Source organism: Salmo salar, chromosome 11 (genome assembly GCF_965601325.2).
Source record: "Salmo salar chromosome 11, fSalSal1, whole genome shotgun sequence".
NCBI classification, from domain to species: Eukaryota; Metazoa; Chordata; class Actinopteri; order Salmoniformes; family Salmonidae; genus Salmo; species Salmo salar.
This window is the reverse complement of record NC_138301.1, coordinates 75,635,400-75,658,710: the sequence shown is the minus strand read 5'-3', so window position 1 is coordinate 75,658,710 and position 23,311 is coordinate 75,635,400. Positions and strand designations below refer to the sequence as shown.

At 41.2% G+C, this 23,311-nt stretch overlaps 1 pseudogene; it reads right to left on the bottom strand.

The window, feature by feature from the left end:
• The window catches only part of LOC106562845 (nucleoporin NUP188-like), a 72,318-nt pseudogene that overhangs the window by 37,965 nt on the left and 11,042 nt on the right, over positions 1 to 23,311 (bottom strand).

Genomic DNA, 23,311 nt, shown 5'->3' with positions numbered 1-23,311 from the left:
GTGCGTTTCCGTCTGTAGATTAGTGGAGTTCCGTGTGGTAGGGGGGACCAGTCCAATTGGCAAAATAGTTATAGTTATAGTGGCCCAAGAAAATTGTCCAATAGACCTATTCAGATAGCAGCCGATAAGACAGCTAACGATTAGCGGTCCGCAGATGGGCGTTCAGGTTACGTCGCGACGGAGTGGCCAGTTGGATAACTCCCTCGGGCAGATAACATTGGTAGTCCAGTCATGAAGGGCCGATGGGGCTCCGCATCGGCAGTAAAACGGGTCCGGATAGGTGATTGTAGCTCAGGAGTGGCTGATGGAACTCTTCAGCTGGCTAGCTCCGGAATAATTGATGGTGGCTCCGGGACCGACGTTAGCTAATAGTCACTTGGATAGCAGCTAGCTAGCTGCAAGATCCAGGTGTAAATGTCCAGAGCTTGCAGTAGGAATCCGGGGATATGGAGAGAAAATAGGTCCGGTATGCTCTGGTCTGAGTCGCATTTTACAAAACTGCCGATAGCTTTTCGAGCTAAGGGATAGCTGATGACTGCCAACCGTGGCTAGCTGAATTCTAACGTTAGCTACTAAACTGGCTAACTTCTGGCTAACTTCTGTTGTGGATTTCAGATTTGAGGTAAATAACACTTTTTTTTTTATTGGTGAGGCGGGTTGCAGGAGAGTGTTTTGAGGTTCAGTTTTTAGAAAAAAAAATATAAAAAGATAGGCCAAGAAAATATTTAAATATACAGTGCCTTGCGAAAGTATTAGGCCCCCTTGAACTTTTCAACCTTTTGCCACATTTCAGGCTTCAAACATAAAGATATAAAACTGTAATTTTTTGTGAAGAATCAACAACAAGTGGGACACAATTATGAAGTGGAACGAAATTTCTTGGATATTTCAAACTTTTTTAACAAATAAAAAACTGAAAAATTGGCCGTGCAAAATTATTCAGCCCCCTTAAGTTAATACTTTGTAGCGCCAGAGGTTGGATGGAGAGCGTTTGTGAACAGCAGTTTTCAGTTCTTTCCACAGATTCTCGATTGGATTCAGGTCTGGACCTTGACTTGGCCATTCTAACACCTGGATATGTTTATTTGTGAACCATTCCATTGTAGATTTTGCTTTATGTTTTGGATCATTGTCTTGTTGGAAGACAAATCTCCGTCCCAGTCTCAGGTCTTTTGCAGACTCCATCAGGTTTTCTTCCAGAATGGTCCTGTATTTGGCTCCATCCATCTAGCTTCCCATCAATTTTAACCATCTTCCCTGCCCCTGCTGAAGAAAAGCAGGCCCAAACCATGATGCTGCCACCACCATGTTTGACAGTGGGGATGGTGTGTTCAGGGTGATGAGCTGTGTTGCTTTTACGCCAAACATAACGTTTTGCATTGTTGCCAAAAAGTTTGATTTTGGTTTCATCTGACCAGAGCACCTTCTTCCACATGTTTGGTGTGTCTCCCAGGTGGCTAGTGGCAAACTTTAAATGACATCCATAAAAAGTATCTTTAAGAAATGGCTTTCTTCTTGCCACTCTTCCATAAAGGCCAGATTTGTGCAGTATACGACTGATTGTTGTCCTATGGACAGAGTCTCCCACCTCAGCTGTAGATCTCTGCAGTTCATCCAGAGTGATCATGGGCCTCTTGGCTGCATCTCTGATCAGTCTTCTCCTTGTATGAGCTGAAAGTTTAGAGGGACGGCCGGGTCTTCGTAGATTTGCAGTGGTCTGATACTCCTTCCATTTCAATATTATCGCTTGCACAGTGCTCCTTGGGATGTTTAAAGCTTGGGAAATCTTTTTGTATCCAAATCCGGCTTTAAACTTCTCCACAACAGTATCTCGGACCTGCCTGGTGTGTTCCTTGTTCTTCATGATGCTCTCTGCGCTTTAAACGGTGCATTTATACGGAGACTTGATTACACACAGGTGGATTCTATTTATCATCATTAGTCATTTAGGTCAACATTGGATCATTCAGAGATCCTCACTGAACTTCTGGAGAGAGTTTGCTGCACTGAAAGTAAAGGGGCTGAATAATTTTGCACACCCAATTTTTCAGTTTTTTATTTGTTATTAAAAAAGTTAGAAATATCCAATAAATTTCGTTCCACTTCATGATTGTGTCCCACTTGTTGTTGATTCTTCACAAAAAATGACAGTTTTATATCTTTATGTTTGAAGCCTGAAATGTGGCAAAAGGTCGAAAAGTTCAAGGGGGCAGAATACTTTCGCAAGGCACTGTATATATACACGGGACATGACAAGACGAGGACAATGGACGTCTGACTGCTATGCCATCTTGGAAAAATAAGGGGTGACCCAAACTACCTGATGGACTGTGCCATGTTGGTCAGAGGGGAGGAGGCAAAAGGCAGGAAGCCAGTGTGGTGCAAGCTGCACCAAACCTACACAGAGAGACACAGACACACACGTTAATGCATGATAAGTCTGATGAAGGCTGTGAAGGAAAGATTCAAATATCAATCCCAAATCACCCCATCAGAGCTCTACAAAATACAATCTGTAACCCACCTTGCCGGGCATCCTAGCAGCCAGGACAATGAGGCAGTTCACACAGGACGCTATCACATCCACTGGAGGGTTGATGACTGATGTCAACCTAGCCATGAATCAAACTAATAATACAAAAATACAACAGAATGAAATACATCTTTATTAATCCATTATACAGAGACAAATGGAACAAATCAACCTTAAAAGCAAACAAGGAAGCAAAAATAAGCATTGTATTACTCCATATGAAACAGATGAGTTCTGTACTGTATAAAGTGTTGGCTGTGTGTAGTGTGTGCGTAGCGTCTCACCTCTGCAGTAACATGTAGATGCAGGAGGTGAGGGGCAGCAGAAATCAGACACGGTCCACTCTGTACTGATCATCTTATGGACCAAGTCCAGGATGGGCTTCACACGCTCACAGTGTAAGATCACATCTCGACAAGACAGACAAAGAAAACAGAGAATGAGAAACACACACACACACACACACACACACACACACACACACACACACACACACACACACACACACACACACACACACACACACACACAGTACATAAACCCTGGAATGAATTTAACTGGTTTTCTTAATTTTTACTATTTTCTAGATTGTAGAATAATAGACAATATGAAATGACTATGAAATAACACATCTGGAAATACAAAAAAAGTGTTCAACAAATCAAAAATATATTTTATATTTGAGATTCTTCAAAGTAGCCACCCTTTGCCTTGATGACAGCTTTGCACACTCTTGGTATTCTCTCAACCAGCTTCATGAGGTAGTCACCTGCATGCATTTCAATTAACAGGTGTGCCTTGTTAAAAGTTAATTTGTGTAATTTCTTTAATGCGTTTGAGCCAATCAGTTGTGTTGTGACAAGGTAGGGGTGGTACATAGTAGTTACCCCTATTTGATAAAAGACCAAGTCCATTTTATGGCAAGAACAGCTCAAATAAGCAAAGAGAAATGACAGTCCATCATTACTTTAACCGTTCTGGGCTAGGGGGCAGTATTTTCACGGCCGGATAAAAAACTTACCCGATTTCAACTGGTTACTACTCTTGCCCAGAACCGAGAATATGCATATTATTAGTAGATTTGGGTAGAAAACACTCTAAAGTTTCTAAAACTGTTTGAATGGTGTCTGTGAGTATAACAGAACTCATATGGCGGCAAAAACCTGAGAAGATTTCAAGCAGGAAGTGCCCTGTCTGCGATTTTGTAGTTCTGCTTTTGCTTGTCTATCGAAACTACAGTATCCGTGGGGTTTTGCTGCACTTTCTAAGGCTTCCATTGGCTCTCTAAAGCCGCCAGAAAGTGGATTGGGGCGTCACCTGTCTCTGGGCAAAGTATAGGAGCACAGTTTGTCAGTGGACTGCGTGGTGACTCAGAGACTGGAGATGCGCATTCGCGAGACCTCGCCATTTTTTCTTTCCCTCTTTGAATGAATGAACATTGTCCGGTTAGAATGTTATCGCTATTTTACGAGAAAAATATTTTAAACAGCGTTTGACATGCTTCTAAGTACGGTAATGGAACATTTTGAATTTTTTTGTGTCGATATGCGCTCGTGCGTTACCCTTTGGATAGTGACCTGAACGCATGAACAAAACGGAGATATTTGCACATAACTATGGATTATTTGGAACAAAAACAACATTTGTTGTGGAAGTAGAAGTCCTGGGAGTGCATTCTGACGAAGAACAGCAAAGGTAATCCAATTTTTCTAATAGTAATTCTGAGTTTAGTGAGCCTCGACGTTGGCGGGTGTCTGAATAGCTAGCTTTGATGGCCGAGCTATCTACTCAGAATATTACAAAATGTGCTTTCGCCGAAAAGCTATTTTAAAATCTGACACCGCGATTGCATAAAGGAGTTCTGTATCTATAATTCTTAAAATAATTGTTATGTATTTTGTCAACGTTTATCATGAGTAATTTAGTAAATTCATCGGAAGTTTTCGGTGGGTATGCTAGTTCTGAACATCACATGCTAATGTAAAAAGCTGTTTTTTGATATAAATATGAACTTGATTGAACAAAACATGCATGTATTGTATAACATAATGTCCTAGGAGTGTCATCTGATGAAGATCATCAAAGGTTAGTGCTGCATTTAGCTGTGTTTTGGGTTTTTGTGACATATATGCTTGCTTGAAAAATGGCTGTGTGGTTTTTTCTAGCTATGTACTCTCCTAACATAATCTAATGTTTTGCTTTCGCTGTAAAGCCTTTTTGAAATCAGACAATGTGGTTAGATTAACGAGAGTCTTATCTTTCAAATGGTGTAAAATAGTCGTATGTTTGAAATATTGAAATTATAGCATTTCTGAGGTTTTGAATTTCGCGCCACGCTCTACCACTGGCTGTTGAATAGAGTGGGACGCTCACGTCCCACCTAGCCCAGAGAAGTTAAGACATGAAAATCAGTCAATCCGGAAAATTTCAAGAACTTTTGAAGTTCATTCAAGTGCAGTCGCAAAAGCCATCAAGCGCTATGATGAAACTGGTTCTCATGAGGACCGCCACAGGAAAGGAAGACCCAGAGTTGCCTCTGCTGAAGAGGATAAGTTCATTAGAGTTAACTGCACCTCAGATTGCAGACCAAATAAATGCTTCAGAACTGTTCAGACACTGCGTGAATCAGGCCTTCATGGTCAAATTGCTGCAAAGAAACCACTACTAAAGGACACCAATAATAAGAAGAGACTTGCTTGGGCCAAGTCCAAATGTGAGATTTTTGGTTCCAACCGCTGTGTCTTTGTGAGATGCAGAGTAGGTGAACGGATGATCTCCACATGGAGGAAGAGGTGTGATGGTACTTTGCTGCTAACACTGTCAGTGATTTATTTAGAATTCAAGGCACACTTAACCAGCATGGCTACCACAGCATTCTCCAGCAAGGAGAGTGATGGAGTGCTGCATCAGATGACCTGGCCTCCACAATCACCCGACCTCAACCCAATTGAGATGGTTTGGGATGAGTTGGACCGCAGAGTGAAGGACCATCAGCCAACAAGTGCTCAGCATATGTGGGAACTCCTTCAAGACTGTTGAAAAAGCATTCCAGGTGAAGCTGGTTGAGAGAATGCCAAGAGTGTGCAAAGCTGTCATCAAGGCAAAGGGTGGCTATTTGAAGAATCTCAAATATATTTTGATTCGTTTAACACTTTTTTGGTTAATACATGATTCCATATGTGTTATTTCATAGTTTTGATGTCTTATTCTACAATGTAGAAAATAGTAAAAATAAAGAAAAACCCTTGAATGAGTAGGTGTCCAAACTTTTGACTGGTACTGTATATTCATACTCATACAGATATAATTAAATAAATGTGATAATGAAATAAAGGATCTCTGCTGATCTCTACTATGAGATGCTTTGAGTTTGTGTGTAGTAGGGATGAAACGATTCACTGATAAACATTTGAATTGGGGACCGATGTGTAAGATATGACTGCATCTGTCCGCGGATCCCAGACTGATCCAAATATAGCATGCATCGGTCAGAAAATCTATTCAAACGTTTCTACCTTTTGAAAATACCTCATATTTTGTGATAACTGATGAGTCAGTGTCAAACTATTAATGTAACTGTGTGGACAGTCATTGATACACAAGTAAATTTGCATGCCTAACAACCTAGGGTAGGCATATCAGTAGCCTAGTCAAATTACTCACTGTGCCCAGGTTCGCTCGTTGACAAATACGAGGTAGGTTGCCTGTTCCTGATCTTGCGCAGCACCTTCAGCCGTCAAATGCTAGCTAATCTTACGACGACATAGGCTACATTGCCACCCCCCTAATCTGATGGCGGTAGTGGGGTGGTAGACGCTTCATCTCCCTTATGGCTCAGGTGCCTACATAGTACATACATCAGACATACACTGAGTATACCAAACATTCGGAACACCTTCCTAATATTGAGATGAACCCCTCTCCCCTTTACTCTCAGAACAGCCTAAATTAGTCCGGGCATTGACCCTACAAAGTGTCAAAAGCATTCCACAGGGATCCTGGCCCATGTTGACTCCCGTGCCTCCCACAGTTGTGTCAAGTTGGATGGATGTCCTTTGAGTGGTGGACCATTATTGATACACACGGGAAACTGTTGAGTGTGGAAAACTCAGCTGGGTTGCAGTTCTTGACACAAACCGGTGCACAATCACGAAGTTTTGTCAGCTGGTGATTGTCAAGCAAATAACTGACGGTCTCCTTAACTCTATTTCTTGCGCTGCATCGTTGGTTAAGGGCTTGTAAGTAAGCACTTCACGGAAAGGTCTACACCTGTTGTATTCGGCGCATGTGACAAACTTTTTGAAATGTTATTTAATTGACCGTTAATCAACATAGACACATGTAGCATCTCCTGGCTTCCACACAAGCCACTGATGCAGACCATTGGAACATCTACATTTTAAACAGTCTAATAAATCCATGTAATATAGCCTACACATTCACAATAAATCCATGATTTACTTTAGACAGGTCTAAAGAAACATGATATGAAGAAAATGTAGTCTATTTTAGAGGAACAGAATATACTGTTGTCCTTATGTTAGGTCCGCATCTGGCTATGCCACATCTGTGGGCTACACTAGTTCATTTAGCAGACAATATTTGCTTAGAATTCTGTTCATAGTATGAAGAATACAATTGAACAAAGCTGAATAAAATAGAACGGATATTTTCTCGAAACAATTTGAGGGAGTGTGCATATGCGGCTATTCTGTGTTATATGCTTAATTTAGATTTATTCATGTAACTTTAGTTGTTCTACAAACGTTGGGCTATATGTTTTGATTTTAAATACATTGTAAAGCTGCATAATACGCCAAATGATGATTTGAAAAAAGTTACATGAAAGGCATGAGCTCTACTTTGTTTTTTTTGCGCAGACTGTACACACTTCATCAGTCTCTCACTCACAATTTGACAAAGCCTCACATTTCCCGGCGGCATTCCTTTTGTGTGGCCGTAATGCCCTCTAAAAAATCCATGCCTTTTGCAGGCAGTGGCCATTGTTCCATTGGGCTCAATATAATAATTATAATTACCTTCTCACTGAGTGCTGCATGCTCCGAAGCACCCATCACTCACATTAATCTCCATCACGTGATCGGGTCTTTCTCACAGGCTACAAGTGAAGACCGACACATTGGGGACGCAACTGCACGCGTCCTTATCTAATTCCGAGGTGCATTTTGAAGATATTGGAAGAACTGTCCACATTTACTTTGTCAGCCAACAAGATGAGTAGGCCTAACGAACAGCAAAAGCACTAGCCTATGTCAATCTACTATCCCACATAGTACAAAAGTTGACCTATTCTGTGAGAGAAATAAATATTCCAAACATAGTCTGGGACAGTTGTGGGATGCGATAGATCCCAAATTAATACAACCACTAGCATCAAAAAATTATTTTGTTATGCAATGTGGCTGACGCAAAAGATCAGAACGTTTAGCTTAAAATGTTGATAAACTATTAGGCTATTTCTTCACATTATAAGAGCAGCAATGCGCACACGGCAGTAGGATATAAGCACGAATGTTCCATTAGAAGGAAAACACCATTACCAAAAGTGACCGCAAATGCAATTATGCATGTAATGCATTTATTATAAAGGTGCATTTTTATGGTGAAAACATGAAACTCATGCGGTGCTTATATATGCCAGTTAGGCTCTACACCCCATGTAAATTGGATGAATGTGCTTCATTTTACGAAGTTACTTGGCCACTTTAGTTGTGATGCAAACCTTAGCAAAACATTTAGGCCTATGGGCTAGGCTACATGAGGTGTGCGACTGACTCAAAAAGTCAGGAAAAAAGGCATTGTTTCTTGCCTTACGCTGGGCATCATTCCCAAGTGATAATATATAATTCACAAGTGATAGGCTAATAGTCACCCATTACACTATTCTTGATTTAATCTTGTCTTTACATACACTAAATAATATATGTGTGAAATTTGTTTTGATTTAGAATGGACCATTATCATGCATCTGTCTCGAAACGGGCAGGAAAAAATACATGTCATCTATGCACTTAAATAGCGAATGAAGGATGCTTTTCCAGTGGTTCATTTTCATGCCAGCCAGGTAGGCTATACTCCTGTTTAAAAGAGAAGCAATGTGCTTAATATTAGGAATGTTGAGAAATAAATATAGTAGGCCTAGCCTATAGAAAGCTGATTTTAATAGAGGCCATCACTCTGTTTTCTCACGCAATTGCATAGCCTACAGAAATGTTGAGCAAAATGAGCTCATGGGTTCTCATGAAGTGTTTGATTATATATGATACATTTGCATTGATGTCTGAGTGATTTAAGGGACAAGAGTGCGTAGTACCAGGCAATTAGCACATTTGGTAAGCTACTTATGACCATCAGCAGCATCAGAGCTTGGAGAAGCCTAATTACTGTGACTAAATGGTCACGTGGAATTTGACTGCCTTTATGACTCATGACCGCTGGTGTGGCTGTAATACAGTCACCGTAACAGCCCTACGCCTGGCACCTACGACCATATTACGAAAGACAAGAATTGTACTTTTGAATTCCGTAAAGTCAGTGCGGAAGAGGTGAAAAAATGATTGTCGTCTATCAACAATTACAAGCCACCGGGGTCTGACAATCTGGATGGAAAATTACTGAGGATAATAGCAAACAATATTGCCACTCTTATTTGCCACATCTTCAGTTTAAGCCTACTAGAGAGTGTGTGCCCTCAGGCTTGGAGGAAAGCTAAAGTCATTGCGCTAACCAAGAATAGTAAAGCCCCCTTTACTGGCTCAAATAGCCGACCACTCAGCCTGTTACCAACCCTTAGTAAACTTCTGGAAAAAATTGTGTTTGACCAGATACAATGCTATTTTACAGTAAACAAATTGACAACAGAATTTCAGCACGCTTATAGGGAAGGACACTCAACAAGCACAGCACTACACAAATCACTGATGATTGGTAAAATTGATGATAAAATGATTGTGGGGGCTGGCTTGTTCGACTTCAGTGCAGCTTTTGACATTATCAATCATAGTCTGCTGCTGGAAAAACTTGTGTTATGCCTTTACACCCCCTGCTATAATGTGGATGAAGAGTTACTTGTCTAACTGAACACAGAGGTTGTTCTTTAATGGAAGCCTCTCAAATATAATCCAGCTAGAATCAGGAATTCCCCAGGGTAGCTGTTTAGGCCCCTTGCGTTTTTCAATTTTACTAATGACATGCCACTGACTTTGAGTAAAGCCAGAGTGTCTATGTATACGGATGACTCAACACTATATACGTCAGCTACTACAGCGACTGAAATGACTGCAACACTCAACAAAGAGTTGCAGTTAGTTTCAGAGTGGGTGGCAAGGAATAAGTTATCCCTAAATATCTCTAAAAATAAAAGCATTGTATTTGGAACAAAACACTCACTAAACCTCAACTAAATCTTGTAATAAATTATGTGGAAACTGAGCAAGTTGAGATGACTAAACTGCTTGGAGTCACACTAGATTGTAAACTGTCATGGTCAAAACATATTGATGCAGTAGTATCTAAGATGGGGAGAAGTCTGTCTATAATCAATAGATGCTCTGCCTTCTTAACAACACTATCAACAAGGCAGGTCCTACAGGCCCTAGTTTTGTCACACCTTGACAAATGTTCAGTCGTGTGGTCAGGTGCCACAAAAAGGACTTAGGAAAATTGTAATTGGCTCAGAACAGGGCAGCACGGCTGGCCCTTGGATGTACACAGAGAGCTAATAATAATATGCATGTAAATCTCTCCTGACTGAAAGTGGAGGAGAGATTGACTTCATCACTACCTTATTTAAGAGAGGTATTGACATGTTGAATGCACCGAGCTGTCTGTCTAAACTACTGGCACACAGCTCGTACACCAATGCATACCCCACAAGACATGTCACAAGAGTGCTTGTTGCACCCTCGACAACTACTATGATTATTATTATTTGACCATGCTGGTCATTTATGAACATTTTAACATTTTAACATTTTGACCATGTTCTGTTTTAATATCCACCCTGCACAGCCAGAAGAGGACTGGCCACCCCTCATAGCCTGGTTCCTCTCTAGGTTTCTTCCTAGGTTTTTGGCCTTTCTAGGGAGTTTTTCCTAGGGAGTTTTTCCTAGCCACCGTGCTTCTTTCACATGCTTTGCTTGCTGTTTGGGGTTTTAGGCTGGGTTTCTGTACAGCACTTTGAGAATATCAGCTGATGTACGAAGGGCTATATAAAAATAAATTTGATTTGATTTGATTTGAAGAGGTCTCTTCACAGCCCCCAAGTCCAGAACAGACTATGGGAGGCACACAGTACTACATAGAGCCATGACTACTTGGAACTCTATTCCACATCAAGTAACTGACGCAAGCAGTAAAATTAGATTTAAAAAAAATGTGTTAAAAAAAATTATAAAATAAACTTATGGAACAGTGGGTACTGTGAAGCAAAACAAACAATGGCATAGACACATGCATACACACACACACACACACACACACACACACACACACACACACACACACACACACACACACACACACACACACACACACACACACACACACACACACACACACACAAACATACAGTGGGGAAAAAATTATTTAGTCAGCCACCAATTGTGCAAGTTCTCCCACTTAAAAAGATGAGAGAGGCCTGTAATTTTCATCATAGGTACACTTCAACGATGACAGACAAAATGAGAAAAAAAATCCAGAAAATCACATTGTAGGATTTGTAATGAATTTATTTGAAAATTATGGTGGAAAATAAGTATTTGGTCAATAACAAAAGTCTATCTCAATACTTTGTTATATACCCTTTGTTGGCAATGACACAGGTCAAACGTTTTCTGTAAGTCTTCACAAGGTTTTCACACACTGTTGCTGGTATTTTGGCCCATTCCGCCATGCAGATCTCCTCTAGAGCAGTGATGTTTTGGGGCTGTCGCTGGGCAACACTGACTTTCAACTCCCTCCAAAGATTTTCTATGGGGTTGAGATCTGGAGACTGGCTAGGCCACTCCAGGACCTTGAAATGCTTCTTACGAAGCCACTCCTTTGTTGCCCGGGTGGTGTGTTTGGGATCATTATCATGCTGAAAGACCCAGCCATGTTTCATCTTCAATGCCCTTGCTGATGGAAGGAGGTTTTCACTCAAAATCTCACGATACATGGCCCCATTCATTCTTTCCTTTACACGGATCAGTCGTCCTGGTCCCTTTGCAGAAAAACAGCCACAAAGCATGATGTTTCCACCCCCATGCTTCACAGTAGGTATGGTGTTCTTTGGATGCAACTCAGCATTCTTTGTCCTCCAAACACGACGAGTTGGGTTTTTACCAAAAAGTTATATTTTGGTTTCATCTGACCATATGACATTCTCCCAATCCTCTTCTGGATCATCCAAATGCTCTCTAGCAAACTTCAGACGGGCCTGGACATGTACTGGCTTAAGCAGGGGGACACGTCTGGCACTGCAGGATTTGAGTCCCTGGCAGCGAGTGTGTTACTGATGGTAGGCTTTGTTACTTTGGTCCCAGCTCTCTGCAGGTCATTCACTAGGTTCCCCCGTGTGGTTCTGGGATTTTTGCTCACCGTTCTTGTGATAATTTTGACCCCACGGGGTGAGATCTTGCGTGGAGCCCCAGATCGAGGGAGATTATCAGTGGTCTTGTATGTCTTCCATTTCCTAATAATTGCTCCCACAGTTGCTCCCACCTATTGCAGATTCAGTCTTCCCAGCCTGGTGCAGGTCTACAATTTTGTTTCTGGTGTCCTTTGACAGCTCTTTGGTCTTGGCCATAGTGGAGTTTGGAGTGTGACTGTTTGAGGTTGTGGACAGGTGTCTTTTATACTGATAACAAGTTCAAACAGGTGCCATTAATACAGGTAACGAGTGGAGGACAGAGGAGCCTCTTAAAGAAGAAGTTACAGGTCTGTGAGAGCCAGAAATCTTGCTTGTTTGTAGGTGACCAAATACTTATTTTCCACCATAATTTGCAAATAAATTCATAAAAAATTCTACAATGTGATTTTCTGGAATTTCTTTTCTCATTGTGTCTGTTATAGCTGACGTGTACCTATGATGAAAATTACAGGCCTCTCTCATCTTTTTAAGTGGGAGAACTTGCACAATTGGTGGCTGACTAAATACTTTTTCCCCCACTGTACATACACATGGATTTAATACTGTAGATGCAGTTGAAGTTGGAAGTTTACAGACACCATAGCCAAATACATTTAAACGCAGTTTCACAATTCCTGACATTTAATCCTAGTAAAAATTCCCTGTCTTAGGTCAGTTAGGATAACCACTATCTTAAGAACGTGAAATGTCAGAATAATAGTAGAGAGAATTATTTAATTCAGCTTTTATTTCTTTCATCACATTCCCAGTGGGTCAGAAGTTCACATATGCTCAATTAGTATTTGGTAGCATTGCCTTTAAAAATGTTTAACTTGGGTCAAACGTTTCGAGTAGCCTTCCACAAACTTCCCACAATAAGTTGGGTGAATTTTGGCCCATTCCTCCTGACAGAACTGGTGCAACTGAGTCATGTTTTTAGGCCTCCTTGCTCACACACACTTTTTCAGTTCTGCCCACAACTTTTCTATAGGATGAGGTCAGGGCTTTGTGATGGCCACTTTAATACCTTGACTTTGTTGTCCTTAAGCCATTTTGCCACAACTTTGGAAGTATGCTTGGGGGTCATTGTCCATTTGGAAGACACATTTGCGACCAAGCTTTAACTTCCTGACTGAGGTCTTGAGATGTTGCTTCAATATATCCACATAATTTCTCCTCCTCATGATGCCATCTATTTTGTGAAGTGCACCAGTCCCTCCTGCAGCATAGCACCCCCTCAACATGATGCTGCTTCCCCCCCCCCCCCCCCATGCTTCACGGTTGGGATGGTGTTCTTCGGCTTGCAAGCGTCCATCCTTTTCCTCCAAACATATCACTGGTCATCATGGCCAAACAGTACTATTTCTGTTTCTTCAGACCAGAGGACATTTATCCAAAAAGTACAATCTTTGTCCCCATGTGCAGTTGCAAACCGTAGTCTGGCTTTTTTATGGCAGTTTTGGAGCAGTGGCTTCTTCCTTGCTGAGCGGCCTTTCAGGTTATGTCGATATAGGACTCGTTTTACTGTGGATATAGTGTACCTGTTTCCTCCAGCATCTTCACAAGGTCCTTTGCTGTGGTTCTGGGATTGATTTGCACTTTTCGCACCAAAGTACCAATCTCTAGGAGACAGTACGCGTCTCCTTCCTGAGCGGTATGACGGCTGCGTGGTCCCATGGTGTTTATACTTGCATACTATTGTTTGTACAGATGAACATGGTACCTTCAGGCGTTTGGAAATTTCTCCCAAGGATGAAACAGACTTGTGGAGGTCTACAATTTTTTTTTCTGAGGTCTTGGTTGATTTCTTTTGATTTTCCCATGATTTCAAGCAAAGAGGCACTGAGTTTGAAGGTAGGCCTTGAAATACATCCACAGGTACTTCTCCAATTGACTCAAATTATGTCAATTAGCCTATCAAAAGCTTCTAAAGCCATGACATCATTTTCCAAGCTGTTTAAAGGCAAGTGAAATTAGTGTATGTAAACTTCTGACCCACTGGAATTGTGATACAGTGAATTATAAGTCAAATAATCTGTCTGTAAACAATTGTTGGAAATGACTTGTGTCATGCATAAAGTAGATGTCCTAACCGACTTGCCAAAACTATAGTTTGTTAACCTGTTTGGGATGGGGGCAGTATTTGCACGGCCGGATAAAAAACATACCCAATTTAATCTGGTTACTACTCCTGCCCAGTAACTAGAATATGCATATAATTGTTTGATTTGGATAGAAAACACCCTAAAGTTTCTAAAACTGTTTGAATGGTGTCTGTGAGTATAACAGAACTCATATGGCAGGCCAAAACCTGAGAAGATTCTAAACAGGAAGTGCCCTCTCTGACCATTTCTTGGCCTTCTTTGTCATCTCTATCCAAAACAGAGGATCTCTGCTGTAACGTGAGACTTTCTGAGGCTCCCATAGGCTCTCAGAAGGTGCCAGAACGTTGAATGATGACTCTGCTGTCCCAGGCTGAAAAACAGTAGCGCATTTGGTAAGTGGTCGATCTGAGAACAATGAGACGGGTGTGCGTGTGCACGTGAAGAGTCCATTTTAGATAAAGGAGTTCTGTATCTATAATTCTTAAAATAATTGTTATGTTTTTTGTGAACGTTTATCGTGAGTAATTTAGTAAATTCACCGGAAGTTTGCGGTGGGTATGCTAGTTCTGAACGTCACATGCTAATGTAAAAAGCTGTTTTTTGATATAAATATGAACTTGATTGAACAAAACATGCATGTATTGTATAACATAATGTCCTAGGAGTGTCATCTGATGAAGATCATCAAAGGTTAGTGCTGCATTTAGCTGTGGTTTTGGTTTTTGTGACATTATATGCTAGCTTGAAAAATGGGTGTCTGATTATTTCTGGCTGGGTACTCTGCTGACATAATCTAATGTTTTGCTTTCGTTGTAAAGCCTTTTTGAAATCGGACAGTGTGGTTAGATTAACGAGAGTCTTTAAAATGGTGTAAAATAGTCATATGTTTGAGAAATTGAAGTAATAGCATTTCTAAGGTATTTGAATATCGCGCCACGGGATTCCACTGGCTGTTGAGTAGGTGGGACAATTTCGTCCCACATACCCTAGAGAGGTTTTAAGAAGAAATTTGTGGAGTGGTTGAAAAACAAGTTTTAATGACTCCAACCTAAGTGTATGTAAACTTCCGACTTCAACTGTACACCATAGACACACACACACACACCACACACACACACACACACACACACACACACACACACACACACACACACACACACACACACACACACACACACACACACACACACACACACACACACACACACACACACACAAACTTCAGCTCAGAGGCCCAGCTCATGAGCTCCATCATTAGCAGACTTTAATTTACAATGGAAAATGTAAGTGTTTATACAACAAATGTTAGTGCATTGAATCGTATCGAATCTAATCGCATAGATTAATTCGCTAATCAAACAGAATAGTTTTAAAGTAAAACGTATCGTTCCTGTATCATACCGGAGCCCATGTGTTTACAATAGCTACGTATCGAATCATCTTGAAAGGGAAAGATGCACATCCATTGTGTGTAGTTGAGTGCGTGTGTGTTATCTATATGACCCATCCATCCATCCATCCATAGTATTACACACACAACATGTATTGTGTATACCTGCAGTAGAGACAACATGGAGCAGCATCTCTATCTCGCAGATGAACAGGGTCCAGGCGCTGTAGGAGTAGTCCCAGCGAACCATGTAGCCCTGCTCCCCTACAGCCACCTGCCCCAGCACACCCTGAGGCATCCGCAGGTTGGTCTGGCCCACGCCTAATGTAGACATAGGTAGTGAAGAGAGAACATTCCATTTGAATCAGTATTTACAGAAATATATTAAGAGATGGAATGAAAGACACACAATAATTACTAAGACCATGACAAAAATGCTCATTAGAATTGACAGATTAAAATACACAAAAAGCATTAACACACACCGAGAGGGTAGATGAGTTTGGGTGTTTGTCTCCTCCACAGTGTCTCGTCGTCTCTAGAGATGATGTCATTGGGCTTCGTTTTGTAGACTTCTGTGTAGAACGGCATCTTGTCCAAGAAAGTGTAGACCTAACACATAGTCAGAAACATTAAATCAAGTGTAACCCCAGACCAGCAGAAAGATATGTGTGTGTGTGTGTGTGATTAATTAATACCTTCTTTGCGGTGGACTTGTCGGACAGGAGAGCGGTGAGGAGCTGTAACAGCGGACCAGTCTTGTATGGAAACATTCCCATAGCGCTATCCAGGATCATTCCCAATCCCATATTGGGCTTCTGGAAAAAGCATTAAAAAAGCCATAAATTAGGGAATTTAGCTAGAGACACACTTTTGGAGTGATTTGACATTCATGAAACAGAAGTGCTTTTATTAATTTCTTCTCACCGTTTCCCAGAAAAGCTCAGCCAGACTGGGAGCAGAGAGGACTTCACACGCTGCATTGATCAGATGCTATGGGAGAGTGTATCATAAAATCATGACATGAATCTGTGATGTATATATTTTGTATTATTATTTTAACCTCCTTTTCCTCCCCAATTTGGTGATATTTAATTGCGAAACATTGTCGATCTTGTCTCATCGCTGATTCCCCAACAGGGTCGGGAGAGGCGAAGGTCGAGTCACGCATCCTACAAAACATGACCCGCCAAACGGCACTTCTTAACACCCGCTCGCTACACCCGGCCTGTTACCTGTTGGCTGCCCAGCGTCTCCTCTTCAAAGGAGGTAATGACAAAAGAAAGGAGGCCGTAGATACACATCCGAGCTGTAGTGGCCGAATGCTGAGGACAGAGAGGAATGGACAAAAGAAAACAGTGTTCTATGTCTGGATCGTTGTGAGTTGTGTGCACACATGCTCGTGTTTTGTTTTTATGTGCGTGTTCTTACATTATTCCCAGTGCCTCCCAGGCCCTGCAGCATGGTGGTGAGGTACTGGAACACCCCCAGCTGTAGGGAGGTGTTCCCAATGCGTCTGATGACGGGGCTGGACTCGTCTGGGTTCAGGGTGTGTCTCATCAGGACCCAGGCCAGCAGCACCAGCCCATGGTGGGGGATGTCCCCAAACGTCAGCAGCATCTGGTCCATTTCCTGGTTGGAAACAATAATGACTGTCCCTAATTGATGCAATATTTACTTATTGATGCAATAATTGCAATAGCCTGGTCCCAGATCTGCTTGTGGCCATTAGTAGATCTGCGATGACTGGAATCGCAAAGCAAATCAAAGTATTGCACCCCCACTTCTATGCAGAACAACATTTCAATTGTAAACTGTCTCAATTAGACGACTTAAAGCCAAAACTAGTGTTTACCGTACATGTCAATTTCCACTAATAACAGATTATTAAGGTGCACATAGGGTGTTGACCTTGCTGATATCGGGGGTGTTGGAGAACTGGTGCTGCTCCGTGCGGTCCTCCAGGGCACACTTCTGGAGGAAGTCTATGTCAATGCTCTACACCAGGATCAGAGAGCTGAAGTACGTGGGTGACAGAAGGAGAGATACATTAACAAGTGGGAATATCTTCTGAAATTATTGTACTTTACTGAAGCTAAATCCCTTGCCAAAGCAACAAATGTAGCTATTATCCTGAATCTGTAACCTACTCAAATCTGTCTGACCAATAAAGATGCCAGTAAGAAGAAGCTAGCTAGCGATGTAGTCGTGGCCAAAAGTTTTGAGAATGACACAAATATAAATTTTCACAAAGTCTGCTGCCTCAGCTGGTATGATGGCAATTTGCATATACTCCAGAATGTTATGAAGAGTGATCAGATGAATTGCAATGAATTGCAAAGTCCCTCTTGGCCATGCAAATGAACTGAATCCCCCAAAAAACATTTCCACTGCATTTCAGCCCTGCCACAAAAGGACCAGCTGACATGTCAGTGAATCTCTCGTTAACACAGGTGTGAGTGTTGGGGCAGCAAAGGGCAGCAAAGAAGCCACTTCTCTCCAGGAAAAACATCAGGGACAGACTGATATTCTGCAAAGGGTACAGGGATTGGACTGCTGAGGACTGGGGTAAAGTCATTTTCTCTGATGAATCCCCTTTCCGATTGTTTGGGGCATCCGGAAAAAAAGCTTGTCCGGAGAAGACAAGGTGAGTGCTACCATCAGTCCTGTGTCATGCCAACAGTAAAGCATCCTGAGACCATTCATGTGTGGGGTTGCTTCTCAGCCAAGGGAGTGGGCTCACTCACAATTTTGCCTAAGAACACAGCCATGAATAAAGAATGGTACCAACACATCCTCCGAGAGCAACTTCTCCCAACCATCCAGGAACAGTTTGGTGACAAACAATGCCTTTTCCAGCATGATGGAGCACCTTGCCATAAGGCAAAAGCTAAGTGGCTCCCATTGAGAACTTGTGGTCAATCCTCAAGAGGCGGGTGGACAAACAATAACCCACAAATTCTGACAAACTCCAAGCATTGATTATGCCATCAGTCAGGATGTGGCCCAGAAGTTAATTGACAGCATGCCAGGGCGGATTGCAGAGGTCTTGAAAAAGAAGGGTCAACACTGCAAATATTGACTCTGCATCAACTTCATGTAATTGTCAATAAAAGCCTTTGACACTTATGAAATGCTTGTAATTATACTTCAGTATTTCATAGTAACATCTGACAAACATATCTAAAGACACTGAAGCAGCAAACTTTGTGGAAATTAATATTTGTGTCATTCTCAAAACCTTTGGCCACGACTGTATATTTCCATCGACAACAGTGCATTTGTCAGTGCTCTGCCCTTCTGTTTACAAATTCATTGCTAGAGGAAACAAATGTAGCTTGCAATCTCCTCAAACTTTAGATCATCTCCCTAACCACCGATCAATAAACATGCCAAAAGGAAGGAGCTAAGCTATGCTCGGCTGTCCGCGACGTTAAAAAGAAATCTTGGTCCACCAAAAGTAGTCTGTTCTTTCGAACCAATCAATTGGTAGAAATGTTTAAATGTGTATTTTTCCATATATAGACACACCCTGTGTTTTAATAAAATCAACTACATATACAGTGCATTTGGAAAGTATTCAGACCCTTCGACTTATTCCACAGTTACTTTAGAGCCTTATCTTATTGTTTTATCCCCCTAATCTTCACACAATATCCCATAATGAAAATGCGAGAACAAATACATTTTTTCACACATTACAAATTTAAAAAAAACGACCCTTTGCTATGAGACTCAAAATTGAGCTCAGGTGCATCCTGTTTCCAGTGACCATCCTTGAGATACTTCAACAACTTGGAGTCCACCTGTGATAAATTCAATTGATTGGACATGATTTGGAAAGGCACGCACACCTGTCTATATAAAGGTCCCACAGTTGACAGTGCATGTCAGAACAAAAACTAAGCCATGAGGTCGAAGAAATTGTCCATAGAGCTACGAGACAGGATTGTGTCGAGGCACAGATCTGGGGAAGGGTAGCAAAACATTTCTGCAGCATTACAGGTCCCCAAGAACACAGTGGCCTCCATCATTCAGGCTTTTATGGTAGAGTGGCCAGATGGAAGCCACTCTTCAGTAAAAAGGCACATGAAAGCCAGCTAGGAGTTTTTCAAAAAAGGCACCGAAAAGGACTCTCAGACGAGGAGAAACAAGATTATCTAGTTTGATGAAACCAAGATTGAACTCTCTGATCTGAATGCCAAGCATCACGCCTGGAAGACACCTGGCACCATCCCTACGGTGAAGCATGATGGTAGCAGCATCATGTTTTTCCTGCGGCAGGGACTGGGAGACTAGTCCGGATCAAGCACACAGCCAAGACAATGCAAGAGTGGCTTTGGGACAAGTCTCTGAATGTCCTTGAGTGGCCCAGCAAGACCCCGGACTTGAACCTGATCAAACGTCTCTGGAGAGACCTGAAATAGCTGTGCAGGGACGCTCCCCATCCAATCTGACAGAGCTTGAGAGGATCTGCAGAGAAGAATGGGAGAAACTCCCCTAAAAAAGGTGTGCCAAGTTTGTAGCGCCATACCCAAGAAGACTCGATGCTGTAACAAAGTACAGAGTAAAGGGTGTGAATACTTTTGATGTTTCTTTATTCTTTTGCAAATACTTTTTTTTTAAATCTGTTTTTGCTTTGTCATTGATGTATTGTGTGTAGATTGAAGAAAAAACTAACAATTTAATCCATTTTAGAATAAGGCTGTAACATAACATGTGGAAAAAGTAAATTTACATCTTATTCATTTAGCAGACGCTCTTATCCCGAGCGACTTACAGTAGTGAATGCATACATTTTACAATTTTTTTCTCCGTAATGGTCCCCCGTGGGAATCAAACCCACAACCCTGGCGTTGCAAACACCTTGCTCTATCAACTGAGCCACACGGGACCACAAATGGGGTCTGAATACTTTCTGAATGAATGCACTGTATATGCATTTATTTATTTAACCTTTAAACAGGGAGTCACATTGAGATTAAAAATCTCTTTTACAAGAGAGCCCTGTATACATCAGAATAATAAAACATACACATACAGTACCAGTCAAAAGTTTGGACACCTATTCATTCAAGGGTTTTCTTTATTTTTACTATATTGTAGTATAATAGTGAAGACATCAAAACTATGAAATAGTACATATGGAATCATGTAGTAACCAAAAAAGTGCTAAAATCAATGTTTTATATTTTAGATTGTCTTGATGACAGCTTTGCACACTCTTGGTTTTACTTGTAGTTAACACTCATTTAAGATATGTAAGTGATTTTTGAATTGAATCAAAATCATGCTGAAATTCACGATGTACTGAGGTGGCACAGGAATACAAAACTGTGTAATTTGCATAGAGATGAATGTTACAAGTATTAACAGTATTTCCCATGTCATTAATATAATATACAAGGTGAACAATGCGGGATCCAAAATCGAACCCTGAGGATCACCTTTTTGAATATCAAGAAATTCAGATTTAACCCCATCTGGGCAGCACAGCAATTTTTAGCATCCAAGGCATTGACAAGATCATTAACCTGTTTGGGCTAGGGGGCAGTATTGAGAATTTTGGAAAAAATATGTGCCCATTTTTAACTGCCTCCTACACCAACTCAGAAGCTAGAATATGCATATTATTGTTCAGGTTTGGATAGAAAACACCCTAAAGTTTCTAAAACTGTTTGAATGGTGTCTGTGAGTAGAACAGAACTCCTATGGCAGGCAAAAACCTGACAAGGTTTCATGCAGGAAGTGGCCTGTCTGACAAGGAGTCGTGCGTCTTGCATCTGTTTATTGAAGAGTAAGGATCTTAGCTGTAACGTGACAATTCCCAGGGCTCCAATAGGCTCTCAGAACCCGGGAAAAACCTGAACGATGACGAGGCAGCCTCTGGCTGAAACAGATTATCGCCTTATCCAAGTGGCCGATCAGAGGACCATTGAATGAGGCGCGTGCACGATTCGCCCCCGTGGAGAAATTTCATTCGGCTGTTTAGCTTATTGCAGATTCCCGGTCGGAATATTATCGCTTTTCTACGAGATAAATGGCATAAAAATTGGTTTTAAACAGCGGTTGACATGCTTCGAGGTACGGTAATAGAATATTTAGACATTTTTTGTCACGCCATGCGCCATGCGCACGACCGTTATTTACCATTCGTATAGTGTCTAGAACGCACGAACAAAACAGAGGATATTTGGATATAACGATGGATTGTTTGGGACCAAACCTACATTTGTTATTGAAGTAGAAGTCCTGGGAGTGCATTCTGACGAAGAACAGAAAAGGTAAGAACATTTTTCTTATAGGAAATAGGATTTTGGTGAAGGCTAATCTTGCCGGGTGTCTAAATAGCTAGCCGTGATGGCTGGGCTATGTACTTAGAATATTGCAAAATGTGCTTCATCCGAAAAGCTATTTTAAAATCGGACATATCGAGTGCATAGAGGAGTAATGTATCTATAATTCTTAAAATAATTGTTATGCTTTTTGTGAACGTTTATCGTGAGTAATTTAGCAAACTGTTAGTAAATTCCCCGGAAGTTTGCGGGGGGTATGCTTTTTCTGAACGTCACATGCTAATGTAAAAAGCTGTTTTTTGATATAAATATGAACTTGATTGAACAGACATGCATGTATTGTATAACATAATGTCCTAGGTGTGTCATCTGATGAAGATCATAAAAGGTTAGTGCTGCATTTAGCTGTGGTTTGGGTTTTTGTGACATTATATGCTAGCTTGAAAAATGGGTGTCTGATTATTTCTGGCTGGGCACTCTCCTGACATAATCTAATGTTTTGCTTTCGTTGTAAAGCCTTTTTGAAATCGGACAGTGTGGTTAGATTAAGGAGAGTCTTGTCTTTAAATAGCTGTAAAATAGTCATATGTTTGAGAAATTGAAGTAATAGTATTTCAAACGATTCAAAAATCGCGCCACTGAATTCAGGTGGCTGTTACGTAGGTGGGACGAATTCGTCCCGCCTTGCCCATAGAGGTTAACAACTAGCGTGGTTGCTGTGGTAGTATTATGGCCAGGGCTAAACCCTGATTGGATTATATTAAAAATACAATTATCAGACCAAAAGGAATGAAGTGGTACATTAACCAAGGATTCAAGAATCTTAGCTAAACAAGTCTTGAAATGGGTCGATAGTAGTCAAAATCATTTTTACCCCCACCCTTATGGAGTGGCAGCACATATGCAGATTTCCATGCTTTTGGAATACTTCCTGATAAATGTTAAATACAGAATGTGGGCTACTGAGCCAGTAATAAGGGGAGCTGCACACTTAAGCAGACCAGGCTGCAAATGATCAGCCCCTGTGGATTTTGTTTTGTCTAATGTTAGCAAAGCATCCAGGACTTCTTTATCAGTGAATTTCAGAAAAGAAAACTCCTGACTAGCATTTTCAGTATCATTCAATAGATTTTCACCATCAACATCCAAAACTACTATTTTCAAGAGCTGGCCTGCAAGGATAAAATGGTGATTAAATGCATTAACTACGTAACAGCCAGTGGAATCCTGTGGCGCGTTATTCAAATACCTTAGAAATGCTATTACTTCAATTTCTCAAACATATGACTATTTTACACCATTTTAAAGACTCTCGTTAATCTAACCACACTGTCTGATTTCAAAAAGGCTTTACAA